The sequence below is a fragment of the Euprymna scolopes genome, chromosome 9 (assembly GCF_053919585.1).
Source record: "Euprymna scolopes isolate OS-2025 chromosome 9, ASM5391958v1, whole genome shotgun sequence".
In the NCBI taxonomy this organism is placed as follows: domain Eukaryota; kingdom Metazoa; phylum Mollusca; class Cephalopoda; order Sepiida; family Sepiolidae; genus Euprymna; species Euprymna scolopes.
Window position 1 is genome coordinate 13,099,084 of NC_136490.1, and position 27,510 is coordinate 13,126,593.

The 27,510-nt window shown below is 35.4% G+C and overlaps 1 protein-coding gene across 3 annotated transcripts in view; it reads left to right on the forward strand.

Moving 5' to 3' along the window:
* The first annotated feature begins 1,475 nt into the window (after positions 1 to 1,475).
* Positions 1,476 to 27,510, forward strand: part of LOC145284437 (AKT-interacting protein-like) — a 110,007-nt gene continuing 83,972 nt past the window's right edge. For all 3 annotated transcript variants that reach the window (XM_080133248.1, XM_080133246.1, XM_080133247.1), the window contains exon 1: positions 1,476 to 1,592. The gene's annotated coding sequence lies outside the window, so the exon portion shown is untranslated. The remainder of the gene's footprint in view (positions 1,593 to 27,510) is intronic.

A 27,510-nucleotide genomic window follows, 5' to 3' on the forward strand; every position in this document is an offset into this window, starting at 1 on the left:
TTTCATTTAATTATGTTGGATTCTGGTCTTGTATCAAAAGTAATGCCGAAACTCATTTCATTCTAAATAATTTAGGGTGTTTGTGTAGATTAGTAATCTTTCAAACCAGCACTTTTCAGGTGAAAACATTCTTACGTACTTGCATGTCATGTTGAAATTAGTATAGATTCCAACAATTACGAATTCGATTTATATTAAATAAAAGGAACTTCATCTGTGTGTATATATAAGTGTGTGTGTGTGTGTGTGTGTGTGTGTGTGTGTGTGTGTGTCTGAGTGTGTGAGTTCATTCCCTATGGACTTTAAAACGGCTGGGCCGATTTTTATGAAATTTTACACTTTATGTATCTGGGAGTGTTCTTGGATAGGTTTTGTATCAGAATGGCTTTGATAAGTATTGATAATTGAAAAAATCCGATGAAAGAAGGAACAGGCGATTTTGACCAAAGATAACACCGTATACAGCCCAACATCACAAGTGTATTTGAGAAATTTTATTACCACACAAGCAGAAAGGCCCAGCATATAAGATCAATAGTAGATTTTTTGATATGACATGAGTACATTTGAAATGAATGTTTCTATTTAAAGTACAATTGCACCATGATACTTGACTTTTTCATTTTAAACTTAAATTCAAGCCATTATCACTGCACAAGCACAAAGTCCAGGCATATAAAATCAACAGTAGATTCTTTGATTAGACAGAGGCGCGTTTAAAATGAATGTTTCTGTTTAGAGCACAATTGAAGCATGATACTTGACTTTTGCATTTTAAATTTTGATACAAGCCTATATATATATATATATATATATATATATATATATATATATATATATATAAATAATTTTATAAAATCAACAGTACGTTCTCTATAGTGCAATGAAGACTACAATCTATTGTGAACTAAGTCCTTGTGGAGAGGCATGTGAAGCTTCCTCCCGGTGCACCACGATGGGTCTCCGACTAGAGCAGATAATCAATCAAATTGTTTAAAAAACGTGCGATTTCACCGATTTCATTGACAATAAAAATATGGGAGTGTGAAACATAGTTGATCTTCATTCAATCATGGGCAACGTCGGGTCTCCCTGGAAGTAAAAATAAAATTTATCGAATTATTGAGTTTTATCATATGTTTCAACGTGGAATAGTTGTGCGACTAATTCAATATGACAAACTAATTTATCTCTCTTGATCTTAGTTGGCTTAAATTAAGGGTCCCACATTTTTTAGAACGTACTAATTATGGATGACGTTTTGTTAAAATTACATCTTGTAAATCTTCTCTTGCAAATATTCTATATTCTTCATGATTTTTAGAATGTGCACTAATTTCGACATCGCACGAAAGTATAATGTTTTCTTCTGAAATGCATTAGTTTAAAAGATCACCAATTAACAAGCACCTAATTTAGGTGACTGAAATAGGAATTAACACAAGGTTACGTGTTGAATGTCATTTTTTTTAAACCGGAAGTTGAACTCGATTGTCTCCCTTGTTAAATAGATTTCATTTATTTATTTATTTATTGTTTTCACTGAAAACATTCCGCACGGATCTTGTTGACTTAAAAATTAATCTACAAAGGTAAGAATAAATGTCAAGATTATATTAATTCCCCGTTCGAATCTTTGGTGAACTAGAAAAAAAAAAAAAAAAAAAAGATTTAACGCCATCATATTTATATTTTTTTGTTGATGTTATTTCTGGAATTACTAAAACATTCCTTGAATATTTGTCTTTGAACCAACATCAAAAAAAGACAACTGTGACTGGATTTGATAAAAAAAAAAATTAAAACAGAAATAAAATTTGATATAAATAAGTATTTGTTTATTTAAATTAGACAACGCCCATAATTTCTTTAATGTGAATTAAAAATATATATGTAAAAATCTATTTCGTGTATCTATGTTTCTCGCCTATACGTAACTTTGATAAATGCACATTATTATTTATTTTATTTTTTTTTAGTTTTTAATAATAGAAAACTTAAACGAGTTTTTTTTTTTTTTTTTAATCCTAGTTGTTTTGTGCAGAATACGACCAGTGTTGAAATAATACCCTTAGAAAGCCACTCTTAACATGGATAGGGAACCTTTTAACTATTCTGTACTTTCACCAAACAGTTTAAGAAACAAAAGATACCGTAATACTTGAAATTTTCACAATATTATCTTAAAAATAGCACGGTACCTTCTCTGCTTAAATACCACGTTATTATTTCAGCACGGTCCGTAAACTGCAGAAGTACCAAACTATTTTCGTTTCTGTTTGCAGTGAAGATTGTGCGTTTTTTCTGGATGACAAAACAGGGCAAAGATCACAGTGTAGTATATGTTCTGATGCTACACTTCACCTTTGCTGTCCTCGATCAGTGGAGGAAAAATCCTTCATAACTGAGACAATTTTAATTTTTGTTCCTATCCCGAGTGCCTCTTTTGGGGAGCTGGATTTTACCCACATTAAGAACCTACCTTGTGTCTAACTCTGCCCTCGTGGGGAGGCAAGAAAATATGAACAAAACAGGGCAGCGCAGCGCAGCGCGGTAGGGCAAAGTCACTAAATCCTGGCGTGCGTTTATTGCGAGAAAAAAAGGTAAATTTTTACCTGGTTTCCACCTTTACATTTTCCTTTAAAATCATTACTCTATGGTGTTCGGGTATGCTGAAGATGAATATCGCATTTAAATTTTCCGCAAATAAGTAGCTTTCCGGATATTAAGCAATCATTTCTTATATTATTGCTGGTGGTCATCTGGGTACGCACGGGCGCGCGCAAACGTAACCCGAGAAACTACGTGCAAGCGCGCGTACCAAGATGGCCACCAGCAATAATATAACAAATGACATTGCGTAATATCCGGAAACTACTTACTTGCGGAAAATTTAAATGCAATATTCGTTTTTAGCATATCCGAAAACCTGTGAGTAGTCATTTTAAAAGAAAATCTTAGGGTGGAAACCAGGAAAAAATTTACAAAAAAAAAATTGTTGTTAAATATAATTATAGGAGGAATTATTTCGAGTTAAAATCTATTGAGAAATACACATTTTGTATTGAGAAATACACGCTTTAAACATTATGGAAAAATTATCCAATATGGTTCAAGTGACGCTCATTTTAGATAAGTTGTCATTCTTTGCCTAATGTTTACATATTTAAAACGTATTTCTCGTTGAAAAGATTCCTCATAAAATTATATTTAACAAAAAATAAAAAAAATAATGCTTACACAAATTTTCCTCACAATGAACTCGTACCGTGATTTCGTGACTTTCACCCAAAACAGATGGTTTTATATGTTCTTTTTTTGTGTGTTAAGTCAGTAAACTTTAGAAATTATTTAAAAAAATCCTTATTTTTCAAATTTGCTGCGGCACTGCGGCAGATAAAACAAGAATCTTTGTTGGTGCTAGTGCAGAGAGTGATCCGCGCTATTTTTTAAATCGTATTTCCAAGTTTAATTAAAGTTTTATGACATGTTTTTTTTTTATTATTCAATTGTAAGGTTAAAGTATAGAATAGGTACAAAACACCCTCCCCTCCCCATGTTAAGAATGGCTTTTTAAATAATAACGTCCGGATCAGATCACTCTCTGCACTAGTACCTCTTTGTTATATTTCATCAAAATTATTTAGAGTGAAATGGATTTCGACTTTGCTATCAAACTTAGTAAAAACTTGAACCATGTTTTAGTAAAAGATCAAAAAAAAAAAAAGTTCCTATAATGAATATCCAGAGGATTTTAGTACTTTGACCGAATCAGTTTAGGATGTTTTTTTTTTTCTTAATAGGCTAAAAAAATATAACTCTTATCTAAACCTTTTCATGTTTAGGGTCGTCTGCATTTTTACCCCCCACTGTCCCGCTTTCAAATCGTAAACTGCTTCTGCCATTTCTGATGACTTTGGATTTTCCGTCAAAGTACTGAAAGTCTCTGTATACCCATTCGTTACACGTACCCTCAAAACACATTAAAAAAAATATATATAATTATAGGGCGTTCCCCAAGGAGCTGATGTTTTAAAATTTGAATAACTTTAATATTTAAGTTATACTCATCAAATTTCATCAGTAGGTAGGTGAGCCTTTTCGTTATTTTTTTGAAATTAGTGTATTTACACAACTTAATCTAGGGTATGTTTTCATTAAGGTCTAATTTTAGTTATGAAAATTGATGTTACTCAGATGTCCACCATTTTAATTTTCACACTCTTGTGCTTTCTTCAGAGCAATGTTAAACATATTACTTAATGTTTCAAAGCTTATGTCCCTAATTTCCTCCTCAATGTTATTTTTAGGGCATTTATTGTGGCCAGTTTGTTTGCGTATATCCGCTTCTTTTTTTTTTTTTTTTTTGAGGAAGTTTGGATCCCCATTGGCCAAATTTTGGAATTGCATGGAATAATCCAACCTTTTTTTCATGATCTCTTGCACCAATTGAATTTTGTATGGGTACTTGCCTTCTTCATGAAGCATTCGATGAAAAGATGATCTAGAGACACAAATTTGACTTGATTTTCTTACTAATGTGGATGGATCTTTTTTTTCTTTTTTTTTTTTACATGGAGGTCACCACTTATCAAGGCCTGGAAGCCACTCGGGGATAAGGGTTATTGCGTGTACAGTAATCAATGGGATAGTATCGTAGTAATCGTTAGTATTGGAGATTTGATGAAGTGTCTTACTTAAAGGGGCGGTTCATCAGGAATTTGTTTATGTTGAACTTGAAGACATCCAAGTTGTAGTCAGGTGGGAAACAGGCAAACGGAAGAGAGTTCGACAGGCGTGCACTTCTAGGAAAGAAGCTTTGTTCATGGAATCTATGTTTTGATTTAGGCACAGATAAAGAGTGGGGAAAATTATTGACAGTGGTTTCAGCTAGACGGGTGTTTATCATGAAAGATTGGCGAAGGTGGACCAGAGATTAGAGCTCAGACGAGCACTTGCCATGGAAATAACAGTAAAAAGAAAAAGGCTCGCAATGTCTCTTCTGGGAGAGAGAGAGGTTGCAGGGAGAAGAAGGGCATCCCCCACTAAACCACAAAGTCTATTTTGTACTCTGTCAAGGCAGGATAGGCTGTTTTTAGCAGCTTCTGCCCAGATGTGGCAGCAGTACTCCATCCTTGGATGTACTTGGCTTTTATACAGATAAAGAATTGCATCAGTAGTGAGATATCTCCTGGAGCAGTAGAAGGATCCCACCATTTTCCCACCAACCTTGGCAACAGACTTGATGTACATGTTCCATTTCAGATCAGGAGTAAAGATCAAACCCAGAAGCTTGTCAAAACATGGAGCCTCCCCTAGACGAGAGCCATCGATTTCAATTGATGCCAGATGGGGATCAGAGCATTGATGTAAAGATAGGAGCTTAGTTTTAGATGCATTAAAAGTAACCAGCCACCTCTTCCCCCACTGTACCACACACCCAAGATCAGAGGAGAGAGAATCAGAGAACTTCGTCATTTACGTACGGCCTTTGATGTATTGCCATAGATGGTCGTGTCATCAGCATAGATGTCAACAAATTATTAAAGTGTTTTGAGAGATCATTGATGTAGATCAGGAAGAGAGTTGGATTCAGGATGGACCCCTGAGAGACTCCAGCATTAATACTGTGAGCCTGATTTCTGCCCATCAACCACTATTATGAGCCTATCAGAGAGAAATGATTTAATAATTGAGAATACATTTCCAGTTATACCGTAGTTGGAAATCTTGTGAAGTAGGCCCTTATGCCATACCTTATCGAAGGCCTTTGATATGTCAAGAGCAATTGCCCTAGAAAGGAAGCCTTTGCCAAGATATAACCGTTAGTACATCTGCTGTAGATCTAGCAGAACGAAAACCATATTGCATGTCACTAAGAAGTTTATTTTTGATGAGGTGGTTGAGTACTTCACTATTTAATATGGATTCCAGCAGCTTACTTATGACACATAGGAGACTTATTGGTTTGTACTGAGAGGGAAATGACTTATCACCTGAATTCTTAAATACGGGACATACTGATGAGGTTTTCCAGGGTGTTGGAAAGCACTTCTCCTTAAAGCAACACTTAAACAGTTTTGTAAGTATGGGGGCAAGTTCTGGTTGAAGCTTTTTCAACACTATAATTGGAATACTGTCAGGGCCAGTTGCTTTACTGGAATCAAGGTTCTTGATTAGCTTGTCAACGTCATGCACAGATATTTGTATGTTGCATAGCGTGTTGTCTGTTATATCTTCGTCCACACTTTCTGCTAATCGTTGACGATTTTCATCTTGCTCTGTGGTCTCTACCAGATTTAGGGAGGTCATATACAGATCCTTGCTTATGATAGCACGTCTACATGGCTTTAATCGCATTGGCACTAGAATTCTTTGTGTTGAAGTGGCATCAAAATTTTCTTGGAGTTTCTGATATCAACTCATTCAACCAAAAGTATCACTCTACGATAAATATCCGTTCGTTGGTGTAACGATTCATGATGACTTTGGTTACTCTAGATACTCTGAAAAAATAAAAGAAAGAAATTAAGGAAGTTATGAATTTTATTTTTTTTATCCGTCAGCTATTTTTGAGGGGAACCCTGTAGTTTCATCGTACATGTGAAACGCCGAAATGAAAACTAGGTCAGAAAATATATTAAAATTTTTGGAACCTGTCTAATGGTTAGTGCATCAGCTCAGCAGTGTCAGCAATACTTTGTATGTGGATGAAGGGGGGGGGGCTTTGTAGAAATATAGGATAATAGCAGATATAAGAAAAGTTTTTTTAACTCCTTTTAGTGGGGGAGGGGCAACTTTCTTTGCAGCAGACTTGGTAGTATCTTCTATGTATCTGTTCTAATTCATGTTGCAAGTGAATGTAAAGCAGAGAAATTTAAATGTTGAACTCTCAGGTGGATTGCTATTAACCATGGCAATATGTGACTGGAAAGGAATTGCTAAAGGAGCCAAATCTTTCTTAGCATTAAATGTCACCATCTATTTTTGGCCACATTCAAGGATTCAGCCATTGCTTCATATATGTGTGCATTCGTTTTACTCGCATGTCGAAATGAGCGCATGGTGTCATCAGCAAACATACCCATCTTTGACATAATTTCATCAGAGAGGTCATTTATGAAAATCGGTAACAAAAGTTCAAGAATCGACCTCTGTGGTACATCCACGTTAAAGTCATGTTTGGATGTACGGCCACTGACGACAACTTGGATCTTTCTTTTGTCTAAGAAGGATCTATATTAAATATTCATCCATATGCAGATAATGAATGTGACTTGTTCACGTGTTGGTTGAATTCCACTTTTTGTTCAAACAAAAATCTCTAGAGCTTTACTTTATTTTTTCATCGCTATTTGGCTGGATTTTATTTCTCTCTCAACCTCTCATCTTTCTTGCTTTATCTTCCTGTTTTTTTTTTTTCTTTTCCTCTCTTGCCTTGCCTTCCTTTTTCTTCACTGAGTACATTACTTTTGCCACATAATCTAAGACTTTAAACAATTCATGAAGGGAGAGGGAGAGACATTAGAAAGCTATTGTTTCATCAAAGAATGACTTCCTGTCTCTTTCCCTACACACACACGCACTGTATCTTTCTCTTGATTTTCACTTCGTTGAAAATCGTTTCATTGTAACATTTAAAACAACTTTATTGGATCATCTTTAACCGGTGAATAAAAGAGCAATAGAAAAGAGAAGAGTTTTAGTACTGAAATAAGTCTTTTATGAAAAAAGGATGAAAGTGTTCATACATAGCATCATCATCACGCAGTCCTTCACAGCTGAAGATGACTAGTCATGGTCTCGGTGCTTTATCCTACGGTGCTATAGCATTCGACGCTCAGTGTGAAAAGTTTCCCCACAAGTAGTTAATGGGTAGTTACCAGGGTTATCCTTTTGGTAACGTTTTTGTTCAGACCTGGCCTTTATTTTTGCTTCTATTTCTGCCTTTCCTTTGTGAAGGCTACTGCACCACCAACTTCCGTCTACTGCTAACTCTTCCCAATTTTTCGTGTTCATATTCATTGCCTTTATCACATCTGTGTAGCAGAGTTTCTGCCCGCCAGTATTCTTGTACCTATTTTCCAATTCTCCATGCAATAGGGATTTTTGGGATATGATTGTTTTCCATTCTGGCCACATGTCCAGTTCATTGCAGATATGTAGCATACACAGGTATTGAAGTTAGAGTCATGTAGGTATGTACATGTGTTATAGCAAGTCCATATGTGTATGGGTGTGTGGCTACAGTAACCATGTTGAGTCTTGCCGAATCCCAGGGTGGAATGAGCTTGGCAAAGTGGAGGTCGAGGCGGTTGTGACCCAAGAGAGATGATTGGGGCTCGAAGAAACGGCATAGAATAAGTCAGCTCGTTTTGGTTTCCTACCCAGAAAAGGGGAAGTAAGCCATGTGTTCCCAACTTCTATCACCTGCTTAGTTTGCCTGAGAGATCAATCGTAAACCGCAAGCTGCCGCTGCTGTTATCTGTAATCGCTAGTCTTGTCATATTAGCATTGTTACTTTATAACATCTTAGCAATTTTTCATTCTTCCATTTCAGCATGCAAACCTATGATTCTAGATGAATAAAGCATTATCAACTGGTTTTCATTAGTCTTCCGTATCATTACAATTTATTCGTCTAGAATCTAATCTAAAATGGACCAATTTCTGAAGACACAGCATTTTGATGATAACCCTGATTCCACAGACCATTGGACACATTGGCTGTGTACATTCAACAATTTCCTGAGATCAATCAACAGTCAACTAGACTTTCTTAACAATTACATCTCCCATTCAGTGCACAAATAATAGCAAATTGTGACTCATATGAATCCATCATCACTAAACTCTAGTCTCTTTTCGTAAAGCCCTCTAACATCGTTCATTCTAGATATTTTTTGGTAACCTCTTGGCAGGTGCCTGGTGAAACGATTGATGATTTTTTGTAGAAGTTAAATTCGTTTACTGCAGATCGTCACTTTGAGGCAATAATGGTTAAAGAACATTATGACCAAGCAGTTTGTGATGCCCTCATAACAGGCATTCACTCTCATATAATTCGACAACAACTCTTAGAGAGGACATTCAATTTGAAAGATGCTTCCAACTTAGCTTGTTCTCTAGAAACAGCCCAGAAACAAGCTGAATCTTATATCAACCTCACACCAGTGACTTATGAGGTTTCTTGTACTTCTGAAAATGTTTCAGCTGCAGCGAGGGGGAAAAATGTTTCTTCTGCAGTAATCGATGTAATCCACAAATTAAATGCCCCACCTGTAGAAGCTGTGGCAAGAGAGGACATTTCTAACTAGTCTGCTGATCAAATCACTCCCTTAAGAAGGTGACTTCTGTTTATGAATCGTCAATCGCATCGGTTGTAACCGCTGCATCACCTGATTCTGTCAAAAGCTATAATTAAACTTTCAGTGACTAAAATCATCCTGGAGGCTCTGGTGGATACTGGTTGCTCAGAAAGCTATATATCATCAAACATCATCCATAAGTACAACTTGCCGACACAATATCTGCGCAGGAAGATATCAATAGCATCCACAGCCTTATCCAGCAGTACGTTAGGTCACTGCTATGCAACATTAGCACATAAAGGGTTTACCTACCTGCGTTTCAAACTTTCAGTCCTTTCTTCTCTTTGCTCAGACGTCTTACTTGACCACAACTTTCTCAAACTACACTCAAAGGTAAAAACACCCTTTGGGGGTCACAAAGATCCCTTTTCTGCATGCACTGTAATGATGTCCCGTTTTGTTTCTTCACCGCTATTCAAACATTTATTGCCTGGTTGCAAGCCTATTGCTACAAAATCCAGAAGACGCTCGTCAATCAATCAGCAGTTTATACAATCCAAAATTTATAACTTTCTAAAGGATGGTGTTATTGAATCCTCTTGCTCTCCCTGAAAGCACAGATTCTAATAACCACTAACGAGTGACTCGAGAAGTGTCTTGTCTTTTACTATAGTCAGACCATCAACTGGTTCATGTACCTGGATACTTATCCTTTACCAAGAATTGATGAACTAGTCCAAAAAGTTACTCGCTATTCCGTTTTTACTACCCTGGACTTGCAGAATTCGTATCCTCAAATACCAATAAAAGAAGAGAAGAAATTCATAGCTTTTGAAGCCTGTGGAAATCTATAAAAAAAACAATAAGGTAGAAATTTAATTATAAAATAAAATAGTTTTTGAAGAAATTAGAAATTTTAACTAACATAATAACTGAAAAGCACACATAAGTAAGGGAGGTAATTCATTTTTAAAAACTCAAAAAGTTAGGCCAATTCAAACTATGAGTTATTTCCCTTATGTTTACGTCACACGTGACAAAACAAACATGGTGAAATCATTTTCTCACTGAATCATGGAAATATGTTTATGTAATATTCCAGAAATATTTAACTAATTGTGACATGATAATTAGGTAGATAAACATTGGTTATTTTTGAAATGGACAAAAAAAAGTATGTAGTTATTGCATTTGATGGAAAATTCAATTTATTCATGATGTCAGATTTCGCTACAATAACGAAGAAGAACTGAAAATTATTGGTATTCTTTCTTTTCTTCATTTTGACAATTTCATCTTTAAAAACATGACAATAACAAAACAGAATGTTAATCTGGTAAATCAGAAGAACAGGCAACTCAAAGTCTGCAGCAAATTGTCGGATAAAAGTTTATTCTATTTTTCTGAAAAAAAAAAAAAAAAAAAATGATATATAATAAAATATTTTTCATAATAGTAAAAACAAAATCAAAACTGTGAACCAATAACATATTTATTATTTAATGTAAAAAGCAATTAAATATAATGTGATGTGTTTTTTTTTTTTTTTTTTTTTTCTGACACTGTCTGTCGCGGACTTTGAGTCACCTGTTCTTCTGATTTGCGTATTCTATCTTAAAATGTTTTGATTAAAATCTGTTACCCTTTTTTATTATTATTATTATTTTGTTCGGTCATAAAGTGCATATCTAAAGCATTAAATATTCGTTGGGTAAAAAAGTAAGAATTTAAATAAAATCTAGTAAAAACCAATACTTTTCGTCAGTTGTCAAAAATTAGGAGTTTTTTGTCACCTGCAGCAATGCAATTTTTAGCTGGAAATTTAATGTCCTGCATTTGAAATGGGTTATGTTGCTTCAGATGTGAAAATTTATAAAATAAATATTCATCTCTTGTGAAACTGATTTATTTTTGCTCCAGTGGGAATGGAAAATTCTGGAATCATTGGCGATTGTTTAATTGCATTCCTTCAGATGATTGGCAGGATTGTATCTTTTGCTTTGAACCTCATCAGACAAAAGTGCTATTATGTCTTGCTGGCACTTGTTCATAAGAGATGCTTTCACCAGTATAGAAAAGGATTTTTTCTTTTTTTTTTTTTTTTTTCTTAATGTAAGATAAATTCTCATCTCAAACACTCCCAATACCAACCATGGAATTTTTATTTTAGTTCACAAAGCTTTCTGCAGTCCGACCATATTTGGTATAAACAATCTTCAGTTTCTATCTTTAGGCTTATTTCAAAGATAAAGTCTATCAAAACAATGAACTATTCCTGAACTGAACAAGACCATTACAGCTGAAATGAAGCTAATGCCAAAAGAGAAGCGTGTCAAAGTTATTGGCAGTGTTGCACATCACATCCAGGTGTATCAAGCAGTACAGGTTTAGGAGAGATGTAGTTGGAGATTGAGCAATCTTTGCCTCACAATTACATGCACAGCAACTTTTACAGAGGAGGAGTATCTATTGTTTTTCAAGATGGAACGGATGCCATGATCCAGGTGTGCTTATCATTGAACCACGACTTTGACTGTTGTACTTTCATGATTGAAAGTTGGTGGACAGGTCAGGCATACACAGACCCTTTTTTTTTTTTTCTCACCTTCACCCCAAACAAGGCACATTGCCACTTGGACGTAAGGGGCTATTGAGACCATGCCTAAGAAAGATTAAGATGCTGGTTTACATTACATTTGAACTTCTGCATATCAGTACAGTTAGGGAAGCAGGTAGCAGGAAGGGAATTCCAAAGGCTAACTGTTCTAGGGAAGAAGCTATTAGAGTAGAAAACGTTGACATTTGGGACCTCTATAGTGAAGGGGTGTGATTTTGCTGCTAAGTAGGTTTGTCAGGAATATGTACGTTGAGGGAGCACAAGTGCAATGAGTCCATCAGAGCACATGCCATTAAAATATTTGTAAAACAGGCACAGGGATGCAACATTACGACAATGGGACAGGGGTTGGAGCCTAGTTGACAAAGTGAGACCTATTTGATTGGAGACCGTTTTTTTGGACTCTATCCAAGAGGGAGAGACTAGTGGTAGATGCACCAGCCCAGATGTGGCAAAAATACCCCATGTATGGGCGAATCGTGGCTTTGTAGAGGTACAGGATACTTTCAGGTGTGGGTGAGTACTTTTCTAGCATGATAGAGGAAGCCCACCTTCCTTGCAGCAGCCTTTGCAACGCCTTCAATGTATTTGTTCCAGTTCATATTTCCTGTGAATGTTAAGCCGAGGAGTTTGAAGGAACAATTCTCAGGTAGGGAGTTATTTGTCATGGATATTGGTGGTTGGATAGGCTTCTTGTAATTGTTAAAGGAGAGCAGATTAGTCTAACTAGCATTTAAAGTTACCCTCCATTTACAGTCCTATTCCACTATGGTCTGGAGGTCATTTTCTAATGATTCTGCCATTGTCTTAGATTTGTGTACCACCGTTCTTCCCTCATGCATATAGTGTTGTATCATCAACAAATATACCCATCTCAGACACAATATTATCAGGGAAGTCATTGATGACTATCAGGAATAATAGTTATCATATGGTTGAATCACAGAAAGAACTATAAATTTTATTAATGACGAGCAAGGAGACCTACTGTTGCCTGGGATTAAATGAGGATCAATGAATGTTCCGCATTCCCATTGGTGAAATCGTCCATTTTTCAATCAAATTGATTGATTGCCTGCTCTGATTGGGACCCACTGCATTGCACCAGGAGAAAGCTTCATATGCCTCCCCGCAGTGACTTAATCCACAATACATTGTAATCTACATTGCACTGTAGAGACCCTACTGTTGGTTTTATAAAATTATTCTCGTATAATGACATGTTTAAAATGCAAACGTCAAATATCATGGCTCACTTGTGCTTTAAACAGAAATATTCATTTCAAACATGCCCCTGTCTCATCAAAGAATATACTGTTGATTTTATATGCTGGTCTCTTCTACTTGTGTGGTGATCAAACTTCTCAAATGCACTTGTGATATTAGGCTGTATAAGAATGTTAATTTTTGACTGTTTCTTCTTTAATCGGATTTTCTTGATTATCGATTTTTCCATATTTATTGGAAGCATCCTATCTGAGAACACTCTGAAACACATAAACAACATTTGTGTTAAATTTGAAAAAGAATCGGCCCAACTGTTTTGGAGTCCATAGGGGATGAACTTTCACACACACACACACACACACACACACACACAGTGCTTTTTATATATAAGTAGATTCCATGAAAGACTTTTTTTTTAGGTGTGTTTGGTAGACAAATGATATTGTAAGAACAAAGTTAATTTTTTTTATTTATTCCTTTCACCACGGCTCCTCTCCTTTCAAAATCTTGTTTCAAGATGAAATCTACATTAAGAATTCATCAGTATTTTAACATCAAAGCAATTTGCAAAAAATAATGTGAGCTTGACAAATCACTCGTTTTTTTTTATTTATTTATTTATCTGTGCTTAAACCTAAATGTAGATTCCATGAACAAAGCTTCTTTCTTACAACTGCACACCTGTGGAACTCTCTTCCGTTTCTCTGCTTTCCAGCTGACTACAATATGGTTATCTTAAAGTCCAACATAAACAAGTTCTTGATGAGCCGTCCTCTGAAGTAACCCAATTTACTGAATTTCCACTACAAACGGTTACGATATTGTCCCATTGACTACTATACATTCATTAATCCTTATCCTCAAGTGGCCTCTAGGCCTTGATAAGTGGTAACTTCTTTGTAATAAAAAAAAAAAATTAATCATTGAGATTATATTGGTAAATATTATGTGCTTTTACATTTACCAACCAGCGATTGCTACGAAGTTGCCTCAGGCTCGAGTGTTCTTCAGCTTTTTAATGAAAGCACTTTTTGTCTTTAGCTATTTATGAAGCTACTTTTTTATAAATTGGAAGAAATAAAAAATTAATTTTAATCACACAGGTTAGGGTTAGGATAGATAGATGTTTGTAATTGTATTTATTGTGTTGCGTTGTTGAATGTACATATAATTTATATAATCTATACATCTGACAAGTCTTTTATCGCTACCTTCAAAATCAACACCGAGACAAATTTCAAAGTATAAGTTTTATTTACAATTACGCTTCTAGTTCATTGACAAAAAGAGAGAGGAAGACCTTAGTTGTAAAGGATTGGTTGGTGTGTGGCTGTACAACGGAGAGGTGTCAAGATTTCAATCACGTTCAGCGCTGTCAGTCTGCTCTTTTCCATTTTTTGTTTATATTTCTCTTATATAGTCACAAATCGACATTCCTGGAATTGCAAACATCAAGATATTACATTCTTCTGTGCTATTTTGCATTGCACAATTCATAACTTCTAATCTTGGAATGTAAAAAGCCCTTTGTTTTCATTTAATTATAATTTCGGTCCTTTTTATGGGACACAAAAATGTATATCAACTTCATCTGGAATGTGCATGTGTGCACACCTCTGCTGCTTTCAAATATGCATTGCCACCTCTCTATATCCAACAATTCTATTTCCACGTATTTCCTGTTTATCGTTATAATTTTCTTGTAGAGGTTTAACGTTTTGCGATCAGCCGTTTCCGGTTATTCTCATCCGTAGCTGAGCATCAGCCGTTTCCGGTTATTCTCATCCGTAGCTGAGCACAGCCGAGAAACTCTGTGGAAACCGCGGGGTCGGTAAATACAGAAGTACGAAATAATATTTTTCATTTTTATTGATTTCAGCTGCTGAATTGTTTTGCGGAACAAAATTGCAGAGAGGGCTGCATTAGGGATTGTTTCATGTCAATCTAACTGGGTTTTGTAACCTTGAATCTGTAAATATACTTTAAATCCCCCCTTCTTCAAACCACAAATATTTGATGTTCACTGAAGAATACAGCAGTAACAGCAGCTTAGTGTTAAGAATTTGATTTGCAAACCAAAAAACTTTAAGAATTAATGATTAAGAAAATTCCAAACAATTGTGTCAAGGAAAGGGTGCAGGAATTCTGCTTGATTACATATACAATCTTATATACGAGTGGTTTTCCAAAAGTAATCTAATATATAAACAGATATGTTTGTCTGTTGGTTGTTCAGTCAGTCTGTATGTCTGTTGGTCGGTCTGTCTGTCTCTATATTTTCAAACTCTATCTCCTCCAAAACTAAAAGTCGCATAGCAATGCTAGGGGCCTCAAATGATCGGATTTTTTACAAACTATTCTTTTATGGGTTTTCAGCTGGTTAAAATTGTTTTTAAGGGGTTACAAATTGTTCTTAAGGGGGTTACAAATGGGTAAAAATTGAAAAAAATCGTCAAACATTTTTGTACATTTATCTTAGTTTATTTTTTATTTTTAGTTTATAATATATAATCGTGTCACGTTGGTGCAGTGATAGCGTCACCAGCTTTGAACGTTTCGGTTTCGATTCTAGCTGATGGCGCCCAAATACTCTTTTTTTTTTTTTTTTTTTCCCCCCCTTTAGAAATCACGACTCTATAATAAAATCTGGACAAATTAAAATATATTTAAGTGTATTTTATGCCCGGGCAAAGCTGGGCTCTATCCCCTGCTATTGCCTACTATTTTTTATCCCGCCTGAATGAATTGCAAATTGCGTTGTCATAATGACTGAACTTATGCATAGATGACCTAAAAGTGTCATCTCTCTGTTGCAAATAGTGATGGTGTGAGAATGTAAAAAAAAAAACACATTAAGAATAGTGTTAACTATGTAGAAAACTTAATTCTTGGGCACAATGTGTTTCTCACCTATGTGAGGTACACATGAATTTTTGATTTTTGCTATTAAGAGATTATTTATTGAAATCAAAAATGCATACTTTTTAGTTTAATGCGTGTTTTGCATATTGGCATGTGTTGGACGACTTTTAGAAATTGATTTTAAAAAAAAGAAATTAACCTATCTCTGACCAAGTCTCTATTTATCCCACTTAATTTATTATTTACTGCCCTTCCACTGCAGGAAATGTTACATAAGTTCGGAAGGTGGGGATTGAAAAGCTAAGAGGAAGAGCACTCTGACCTACAAAATAGGCCTGAGCAGCCATGTCAGCATTCCTTGGTAAGGGTGCTTCAGACTTTTACTAAAAAACAAACTAATTCTTTCTCAAAGTACAGACCTCTTAGAACTCCACAAAACTATAACTCAGTCCAAAAAAAAAAAAAAAAACTCACCTAATTTGCATGGCTAAAACTCTGTAGAACTGATTGGTGAGGATATATCATAGATTTGGTAAAAAAACACAACTACAGGTAAGGCAATGGCAGAATCCTCAGAAAATGACCTCCAATCCATAGTGGAATGGGGCTGTAAATGGATGTTAACATTTAATGCTGCCAAGACTAAGCTTTTTTCCTTTAACAATTGTAAGAATCCTTCTCAATCACTGATAGCCATGACTAATTACACTACCTCAGAGTTCTTCCTTCAAACTCCTCGGTTAAATATAGACAAAATAGACTGGAACAAATACATTGAAGTCATTGCAAAGGCTGCTGCAAAGAAGGTGGGTTCCTTCTACTGTGCTAGAAAATTACTCACATCTGAGAGTATCCTTTATCTCTACAAAGCAATCATTGATTATGACATCTGGGCTGGTGCATCTACCATTAGTCTTTCCCTCTTGAACAGGGTCCAAAAAAAGTGCCCAATCAAATAGGTCATGCACTGTCAACTAAACTCCAACCCCTGCCCAATCACTACAATGGTGCATCCTTATGCCTGTTTAACAAATATTTTAATGGAATGTGCTCTGAATTCTTTGCACTCTCCTCAACGTACATATCCTTGATAAACCCGTTTAGCAAGAAAGTCCCACCCCTTCACTATAGAGGTATTTAGAAGCCTTTTACTTTGATAGTTTCTTCCTTCAGACTGCTAGTCTTTGGACTTCTCTCCCTGTTACCTGCTTCCCTGGCTGTACTGACATGCAGAAGTTTAAATGTAATAAAACCGACATCTTGCTCATCTCCTAAACATGGTCCTAAATAATAGCGCTTTATGTCCAAGTGGCAGTATGCCTTGTTTGGAGTGATCATGGCTTAAAAAAAAAGAACAATATAGGTCAGGCTGACCCCTGGTTTAATTAAGTTCATTTTATCACTTGTGTTTTCCTTAATTTTCCCTTGTGAATTGAACCTGCTATTTTCAATTATACATTTATCAAGTTGACAAAAAAGTTCTTGGGATTTTTTACTTTTAAATTCAGATGAACATATTTCAGCTCAAACAAAAATTTATTGGTCGAAACAAGCACCATCAGAATCAACACACTTTTGCCAACGAAAAACAAATGTCTTTATGCCAGTAACGTAAAAATCTTACATTCTGGTGGTGATGAAGTCGCTGAAGGCGTTTTTGATATCATTTAGGTTTTTGAACCATTTCTCATGCAGAAAGTTGTCGAGATGCTTGAAAAAGTGGTAATCGGTAGGTGAGAGGTCTGGAGAGTATGGCAGGTGAGGCAGTTTTGTAGCCCAATTTGTTCAACTTCTACGGGGGTCGATTTACCAACGTGTGGTTGGGTATTATTGTGGAGAAGAATTGGGCCTTTTCTGTTGACTAATGCTGAGTGTTGTCGAAGTTTCTGATGCATTTCATCCATTTGTTGACAGTACTTCTCTACTGTAATGGTTTTGCTTGCATTAAAAAAACTGATGGATGAGACCGGTCGCAAACCACTAAATAGTCAGCATGATCTTTTGGTGGAATTCTGTGAAGTTTCGTTGGCATCTAACCAATGAGTGGAGTGTCGCCGGTTGTCATAAAGAACCCACTTTTCATCGCAAGCCATAATCCAGTCGAGAAATGTGTTCTTGTTGCGTAAAAGAACGGAAGATGTCACTTTATAACGGTATTTCTTTAGGTTGTCATTTAATTCGTGAGGCATCCATTTATCAAGTTTTTTTTGTCGTTCCAATCTCTCTCAAGCGGTTGGAACTCATCGTATATGTTACGTCTAATTCAGAAGCCAGTTCTTGAACAGTTGTGCATGTATTGGCTTCGACTAAGGCTCTTAATTGATCGTTGTCAACATCTGATGGCTAACCATTATGCTCGTGGTCAAGACTTTTGTCCCCGCCACAAAATTTCTTCAACCACCATTGCTCTTTAAAGTGATATATCAAGTAAAGGTATTATATTATTATAATATTATATAACGAAAAATTATTTGATATCAAAATGATAAATTCCGCAAGAACTTTCTCATCAACCTAATATTAATCGAAGTACTCTCATTTTTTTCTTTCAACAATGCCATATAATCCAAGTCTCCTGGTTTGCACAAATTTTCCTATATTGTCTAGATTTGTTATTTTCATGGCAAGTGCTCGTCTGAGCTCCAATCTAAGGTCCTCCTTGCCAAACTTTCATGAAAAACACTCACCTAGCTGAAACCACTATCAATAATTTCCCCCACTCTTTATCTGTGCCTGAATCTAAACGTAGATTCCATGAACAAAGCTTCTTTCTTAGAAGTGCATGTCTGTGGAACCTTCTATATTTGCCTACTTTCCGGCTAACTAGAATTTGGTCGTTTTCAAGTCCAACGTAAACAAGTTCTTGATAAGCAGTCCCTTAAGTAATCCAATTTACCAAATTTTCACTATTAACGATTACAATATTGTCTCATTGACTACTGTACACTCATTAACCTTTATCCTCGAGTGACCCCTAGGCCTCGATAAGTGATGACTTATGTAAAAAAAAAAAAAAAAAAATTAACTCTTCCTTTGAGATCATTGAATAATTTTAGTAAAGTTAGAGATTGTCTGCACTTGTCCTAAATGGAACTCTTCAAAAATGAAACATAATTTATCCTGGCTGTCTAAAATGCAGAAATGCTGCATATTTGACTGTATGTTCATTGATTATTAGAATAGAAAAGATGAGTTATCTGCCCATATTTTAATGAACCTTCTATATTCATCTCTTTCATGTGTTATATTCTAATTATAATCACAACTGAATTGAAAAAAAAATTTGCATGTTGAAAAATGTCTAAAAAAAATATCAAAAATCTTTAAATAATGGTAATTTTAATAATAGCGCAAAGATTTAATTAGACTAGCTTAGATTATTTTAAAAAATAATTTTTAAATAATCTAAGTTAGTCATCCAACTTAACTGACTCAGACTCCTAAAACATCGAGTATGCTTTTTCTCCTCGACTACACAGCCCTGCATAGTACCGATTGAAGGAATATGCAGCAGAAGTATCTAAATAAAACTAAAAAAAAAAAAAAAAAAGAGGGAGGAAAAAGCTAATCTCGGCTTATACACCGTTTATTATACATGAAAAGATTAATTTTTAATCTTAATATTTCCCTTGATAAAATGCCATCTGGCTCTCCCTTCCTACATATGACCGGATTATATTGAAATGAGTTTAACGTCCTTGTCAGGTTTTAATAAGGATTGTTGTTTTATTAAATACCGTAGGAAGTTACATGACATTTGCTGCTTTGTTTGTGTAACCTAAATTGAAAAATGCCTAAGAGCAATTTAGCTGAGACGAAAATACAACATTTTTCTTTTTTGGGTGTGGGTGGGGGGCTTTGGAAGGCAACGTTAATTTTTAACACAACTGAGCAACAAAAAAGTTTCTGACTTGATTGCAAGCTCTTCCCTCTACTCCTTGAAAATATGTCTCCCTACTCTATAAAAAAAATATAATTATATTTTCGGTTGATTAACACATTTTCAAGTTTTGTGACCTTAGCAAATCAAAGTTTAATCAAAGGAATGTCTAAAGGCAAGATCTTATCAAACTTGTCCCCTGACTTATACAACACGGTTGTGATAAAACTGCATGGTTTTTGATAATGTTGCAGTTATTAAAAGCAATTATTTACAGAAATTGAGTTTTTAGTCAACTTCTCACTTTTTAGATGGAGATTCTATAATTGACACATTTTTGTATTAGTCAGGGTTTATTTTTTTTTGTTTTGTTTTGTTTTTATAAACTTATTCAAGAGTCAGATTTTCTTTCTTTTTTTCTTTTTTAACCACTTTGACATCCTTTCTTCCTCATACTCTTTCTACCTCTTTTCTTGTACCCTCCTTGCGTTCTTTGTCCACTGCTTGTCCTATTATATATATGCACATGTGTGCGGTTTGAGATCATAGGCAAAGACAAAATCATGACAGAACCTCCTCTCATCATCTGTCTTATTTGAGTGGGTCAGCCATTCCACATTATGGACATTGAAGTCACCGCAAATGTGAATGTTAGCTGAAGGATGAGCAGACAGGATGTGGTCAATTTTCTCAGATATACTTTTAAAGATAGTAACTCCGCTGTTGTGGGGATGATAGAGGGCAAATATAAATGCGGTGGTGTAAGCAAGTGCAACCCGGAAGCACATATAAGGTAAATTAGGATCTCCTCTGGAGATATCCCACCATATGGAAAGCCATCTTTAATGTAGACACATATTCCATGCGCATGGCGATCTTGGGAGTCAAATTTAGATGTTAAGTTAGAGTATCCTTTAATTATGAACTCATCTAGGGAAGTGGTCGGCCCTATGCCAGTTTTGCTTAGGAAGAATATGTCCAGTTTCATCTCCTGTAATTGGGTTTCAACCTCTGGAACATAGACCCCTGGTGTTGGAGAAGGAGACATGGTAGTAGGGGTATATGTTGGAGGATGGAGTTCTAGGTTTATTCATGTTTTTTTTTTCTGGAGATGTTTCATGTTGAGGTTTTGGGATTTGTGGAACAGGTCGACAGACTTGGTTGGAGCAGGACAGAGAGGGAAAGTAAGAGAGAAAAAGGCAGGAATTTTTTTTTTTGTTGTTTTGTGGCACATGAAAAGGTAAAGCCATAACAATTACCCACTAGTATGGCATCGAGAAGCCCCACCAGAAACTACTGTATGGTCCAGAATCTATTCACCAAATGGCAATACAGCAGCCCCAGTACTTTGCACCTGCTGATGTTACATGTAGGGGTTTCATTAAAAGAGAGAGAGTCTTACTATATGGCTTGTTGTATCTTAGAGAGAGTGTTTAAGAGGAATGTTGAAAGACTCAGAGAGAGTTCATTTTATTATAAGATTGTTCATGTTATTACGATTCTTATATATTAAATGTTCATTCCTTAATTGTGTTTATGGAAGAAGAAGAAGGGGAAGTTCTTTGAGTGAAGGGGATAGTGTTCACTGTTCAGACATTGTGTAGACATGCTGATGTAGATTCACATTGTAATATGAGAAGTCGAGATGTGTATGAAAAGACATTTTATAACACAAATATATAATACAATTTCACTTTACCTTTTTGTAAGAATCATAAGACAAGACGACGTTTTTATAAAACACAAGATGAGGTTTATTTCTTCACGACCGGCCGTCGTTTCCATCATCAAGAATTCAAAGCTTCACATATTACTTTTAAAAGTGATCATCTCGCTTCTAGACACTCTGACTCCCAGACCCTCTCTGAGTTTCTCACTGACTGACTTCTTTTACTCTAAAGTTTTTTCTCTATCCCTAGAACTTTCTATTTTCCGTGACGTCATACACATGTTAAAACATGTGCCTTCTTTCACGTGTTCTGGACATGCGTGTCCAAAACTTTTCCTATTTCTACAAAAGGAATTTTAACCTATACTCAGTAACCTATTTTCCCAATATGTTAAAAACATTATCTTATAAGCTGCATTCTTTCAATTTAAAATTTCATAACAAACTTGACAGTTCACATTCTTTTCTTGAAATATTTTATCTCTATTCTAAGCAATCGTTTGTTTTACATTTTTAAATTCTCACACGTAATCTATTTCTAAACCTAAATTACGAGGTTCGAATTTCGTCTATTGCTATTTCATTTTCATTTTAACTAAACTCTCTATTTTTATACTTACATGAAAAGGGGACAGCCCTTATCATGTAACACTGATAGGACAGCCTCCTTAGTGTTTAATCCAAGGTTTAGGTCCCAGACTATCAGGCGGGTAACACCAGCCCAGATGAAATGTTTACCTCCAGCACCCTTACTAGTGACATGACCACATGGATAGACATAGAAACAGAAAATTTCCGACATCTCGGGCTACTGTTCACGAAGTACTACTGACCTGAAAAGCAGCTTTTTCTTCACCTTTTGTCAGAAAAATACTCATTGGAAATGAGGACTGAGGGACAAAAAAGGAGAAGCGAGAGTTACTGGAGCTGCCGATAATACATCCACAGTGCATTATCTACTCTCCATAATGTCTTTGGGTTTTGGTTTTTGATTTTTTTGATGTTCACGTAATTTGTTTTTTGTGCACATGTTCCATTCTTCTTGCCACTTGTTTTCCTGGTATTCTTTTAATTTTTCTTTTTAAGTCTGCATTTGAGATTTTTATTTTTTATTTTTTTATTTAATGGTTTGTAGCTTTTTTAGCTAGTTTATCTGCTTTTTCATTTCTTGGGATACTAACATGGCTTGGTATCTAGGCTATTACAATTATTTTACCTTTTTTTGGTTATTCCATTGTATTCTTGTGTTATTTCTGTGATGAACGGGTGTTTAGTTATTCCCCCCCCCCTCTTAAAGGATCATAATATGTCTAAACGGAAAAGACTAGTAATTGATACACCAACCGAGACATGACAACAATACTCCATGCATGGGCAGATGGTGGCTTTGTAGAGACATAGGATATTGGCAGATATAAGTTTTCTAGCATTGTAAAGGGAGCCCATTTTTTGCAGCAGCCATAACAATATCTTCTATGTATTTGTTACCTGTCAATGTTAGACCAATGAGTTTGAATTATGTACTCTTGAGTAGGATGCTTATTGCTAAGTGGTTAAAAGAAGTTTCTTAAAATTGTTAAAGGAAAGGAGCTTTGTCTTAGTAGCATTAAGTGCAACCATCTATTTTTGGCCACATTCCACTAAAGACTAGAAATCATTTTCTAAGCATTCAGCCATTGCCTTGGATATGCGCACATTCATTTTACCCATATGCTGAAAGTAGCGTATGGTGTCATCAGCAAACATACCTGTCTTTGACATAATTTCATCAGAGAGGTCATTTATGAAAATTAGAGACAATAAAAGTCCAAGGACTGACCTCTGTGGTACACCTGTGTTAATGTCACGTTGTTTGAATCTACACCTATCAAGGACAACCTGGATCTTTCCTGTGTCTAAGAAAGATCTAATTATATTGAATATTAATCCAGAAATACCATATGAACTAATTTTCATGAAAAAAAACCTTTGTAAAAGTTTAGATTCATCAAGAGCTACCACTCTAGTTTCCCCTGCCTTGTCTAGTGTGTGGTATATTCATCCAGAGGTGATCATTGGGATATCTACATTAGAATGGGCTTGCCTAAATCCATACTACTGATCAGAAAGAAGGTTGAGCATTTATGAGGTCTGGACTAGTGTTACACTGATGAGTGGACTAATGTTGTTGGAATTAGTTTTTATTCTTTCCCCTCTCTTTTGTGTCAGTAAAAGGTTTAAAAAAAAAAATAAGTCATCTTGACCTGCTTTGAATACTGGCATATGTAAATCTACAAACGGTCTATACATACACATTCTCCATTGTTTAAGGCATTTTTCATGTCAAGTAATTTATTAATTCTTTAACTATTTGACATTGTTTGAAATGTGATCCATAGCAATATCCTTCCCCTTTTTTCCCATTTTCTCATTAGTTTGTTAAGACTGGGGATGCACCACATAATCCAAGTCAGAAGAGACAGAATCAGAAAGATCTTGATTATAAATACTCTTTGAAATGTTGCTATAAATGGTGTCTCATCTGCATGTCAACAAATGATCTTAGAATGTGCTGTGGGAGATCATTGATAAAATTCAAGAAGAGGATTGGGTTCAGAATATATCCATGAGGCACACTAGCATTGATACTATGTGCATAAGATTTTTGTCTATTAACGACTACTTTTATAATCATATCAGAGAGAAAGGATTTGATGGCTGTGAGAACATTTCAAGAGCTAGTAAACTTGTAAAGTAGACCTTTATACTAAACCATATAAAAAACTTGGATAGGTTAAAAACTATTACTCTAAAAACGAAGCCCCCCCCCCCTCACCGTCAATAGATTGACTGATACTGTGATATTACAGTCAGTACATAATCTGATCTTGCAGGACAAAATCCATATTGGTTGTCACTAAAATATTCATATAAAATCATGGAATTGTGTCAGTAATTTAACTTTTTATAAATTATCATGGTTTTTGATGACATCAACAAAAAATGCTCACCATTTTATTACAGAGTGAAGAATTTCTTTTTGAATTCATTTTAGGTGGTGGGATAAATCTGAAGTAAATTTTATGTGGTGTTTTATGTGGTGGGATAAACCTGGGGTAAATTTTATTAGTGAAGAATTTATTTTTGAATTCATTTTAGGTGGTGGGGTAAATTTGAGGTGGTTGTCTGACTTGTTATTTGTCTTCTTGCTTTCTCTCACTACTTGAAATAGTTTTGTCTAGAGGACATGTTTAGATTGCTAACTTTTGCATAATGAGATGGAAGTATATTTATAGATGATACACACATTTGTATCACACCCAGACACTTGCATAGCGTCGACATACCTGCAGTCGCTGCTTGTTTTTGGGTTTGAGTGGACAGGGGACTGGAGCATGGTGTTCAACCCAGCAAAAACAGTTGTGCTTTTGTCCTCTAGATATCTCTCTATCTCCTATTCCTCTCCATGGGATTTTGTTTCAAGACACATTTGTACCATTATCGAAATGTCATCAATATCTGGGAGTAATAATATCTATCAATATCAGGTTTGACAACGATTTGTCTTATATATCCAATAGGGTTAATAAGGAGCTTTATCTGTTGCATATTCTGAGCTACCAAATTCCTCATGAATGGCGTTTACTGACTAGGCTTTACAAGGCAATGATTCATCTCCACATGGAATATGGGTTCATAGTGTTGCCGGAGTTGGCAAGGTGTTCTCCGATTCTCTTGAGCGTCTACAGTGTTGTACCATCAGATATATAATATATATTCCCTGTTGTGACTGTCCCCTCTGGAGTATATGATCTGCTTGGATTAGATCTGCAGTTCAATCGCCGGAATTTAACAGTTGCTTTTGTTACCTACAGATTATTTCATGGTTCTTGCCCCACCGCAATGCTTAAAAACTGCCCTGTGTTGTGGCTGAATAGATCAAACCTACGACAATATACATTCACATTAGACCCTCTACATAATCAGATCAAATGTTTGCTTAGAGATGTACCGGTGGTATAGTCCTGAATGTGCTGCCTCAGAATTGTGTGAATGAACGAGTATCACATTTTGGAAGTCCTGTATTGCCTAACTATTGTGATGTATAAGTTTTTTGCATTCCCTAATAAGCTTAGTAGCATCTGTCCATTGCTAACGGTTTTATAACCCGATGGTTCAGAAAGGAAAAAGTCTGTATACACACAACTGTCTATGTGTGTGTGTAATATATATATATATATATGTATGTATGTATGTATATATAATAATAATTTATGATAAAAAAATTCTTTAAATAATATTTAGAATAAAAAATATTGTTGTTGCCCCCTTTCTACAAGGGTTAGGCCTCTATGAGAATTTATAAACAAGATGTCAATCTATGTATAAGGCAATGTTCCAGCTACAGTCATTGAACACTATATGATAAAGCTTACTGTATATATCCGCTATGATATGAAGTTTAAATTCTTTTCTTCATGTTAATTAATGGTGGCTTGGTGGTTGAATACCAGACTGCAAAGTTCAAGGTGACTTTGCAACTAGGTTTGAATCCTTCGAGCTGTAGTAATTATCATTTCCTACACTAAAGATTGTGTAAGCATGAAACATTAGTGTTTGTAGATAAACTATCATATATTCAAAATAATAACCAAAAATTTAGGTTCGTGCAGCAGATTTTTGCTCACTGACGTTAGTGTGACAGGATGGATACATATTTATATCAAGGTGATACTTTTACCTTGAGATATTTATATATAGTAATGTATAAAATGTATATGGCGATTAAGCTACACTGAATATTCCGTGTTTCATTCACTCTAGAATTCTTCAGGCGCATAAGCCTGAAGAATTCTAGAGTGAATGAAACGCGGAATATTCAGTGTAGCTTAATCGCCATATACATTTTATAACTTACTCACTAGCTCTACCTACGTATTGAGCACTTTTGAAGTAAATACTTAAAGTTTACGCATAAATCTATACTTTCGTATATTAATTTTATGTGAGTAAATTAAGTAGTTACACTTGTGCCCGATATTATTCATACCCCTCGGATCTTTGAGATTTCTATAAGATTATTGCTCAAACCAGAAGGTAGACAATATTAAAGGGATTTCAAACAATAAATCAAGCATAAGCATTTAATTTAAACTCAACAAATAAATAAATTATGCAAGTTTGAAACATTATACAAAGAAAAACAATAATGGCACTAGTTCAAAATTATTCATACCTCTCTTACTAATAGTCAATAGCATGCCCTTTATTCTTAATAACTGCCTGTAACCGTTTTGGATATTTATCAACAAGGTTTTTACAAGCATCAACACTGATTTTTGACCATTCTTCAATGCAGTAGTTCTCCAAATCCCTCAAATTTCTAGGTTTCCGCTTTTTAACCTCAGTTTTCAATATGTGCCAGAGGTTTTCGATAGGGTTCAGGTCGGGACTCTGGCTAGGCCATTCCAAAACATTAATTTGATTATCCTCAAACCATTTCTTGACTATTTTGGCAGTATGTTTTGGATCATTATCCTGTTGAAGGACCCAGTTTGGTCCTAAATGGAGCTTCTCCGCATCCTGTCTAATGTTTTTCTGGAGTATCTCCAAATATTGCTCCTTCTTCATGGTTCCATCTATCTTGACCAAACTACCTGGACCACTAGCCGAAAAGGAGCCCCAAAACATTAGGCTACCACCACCATGTTTCACCGTGGGTATGGTGTTCTTTGGGTTGTAAGCTTCTCCTTTCTTCCTCCAAACGTAAGAAGCATCCATATGGCCAAACAATTCAATTTTTGTTTCGTCAGTCCACAAAATACTTGAGAAAACGGACTCTGGAGAATTCACATGGTTCCTAGTAAACTTTAGACGTGCTGCAAGGTGTTTTCCGGTGTGCAATGGAGTCCTTCTTGGTCTTCTTCCTTTCAGACCATTTTCATGCAGAGTCCTTTGCAATGTT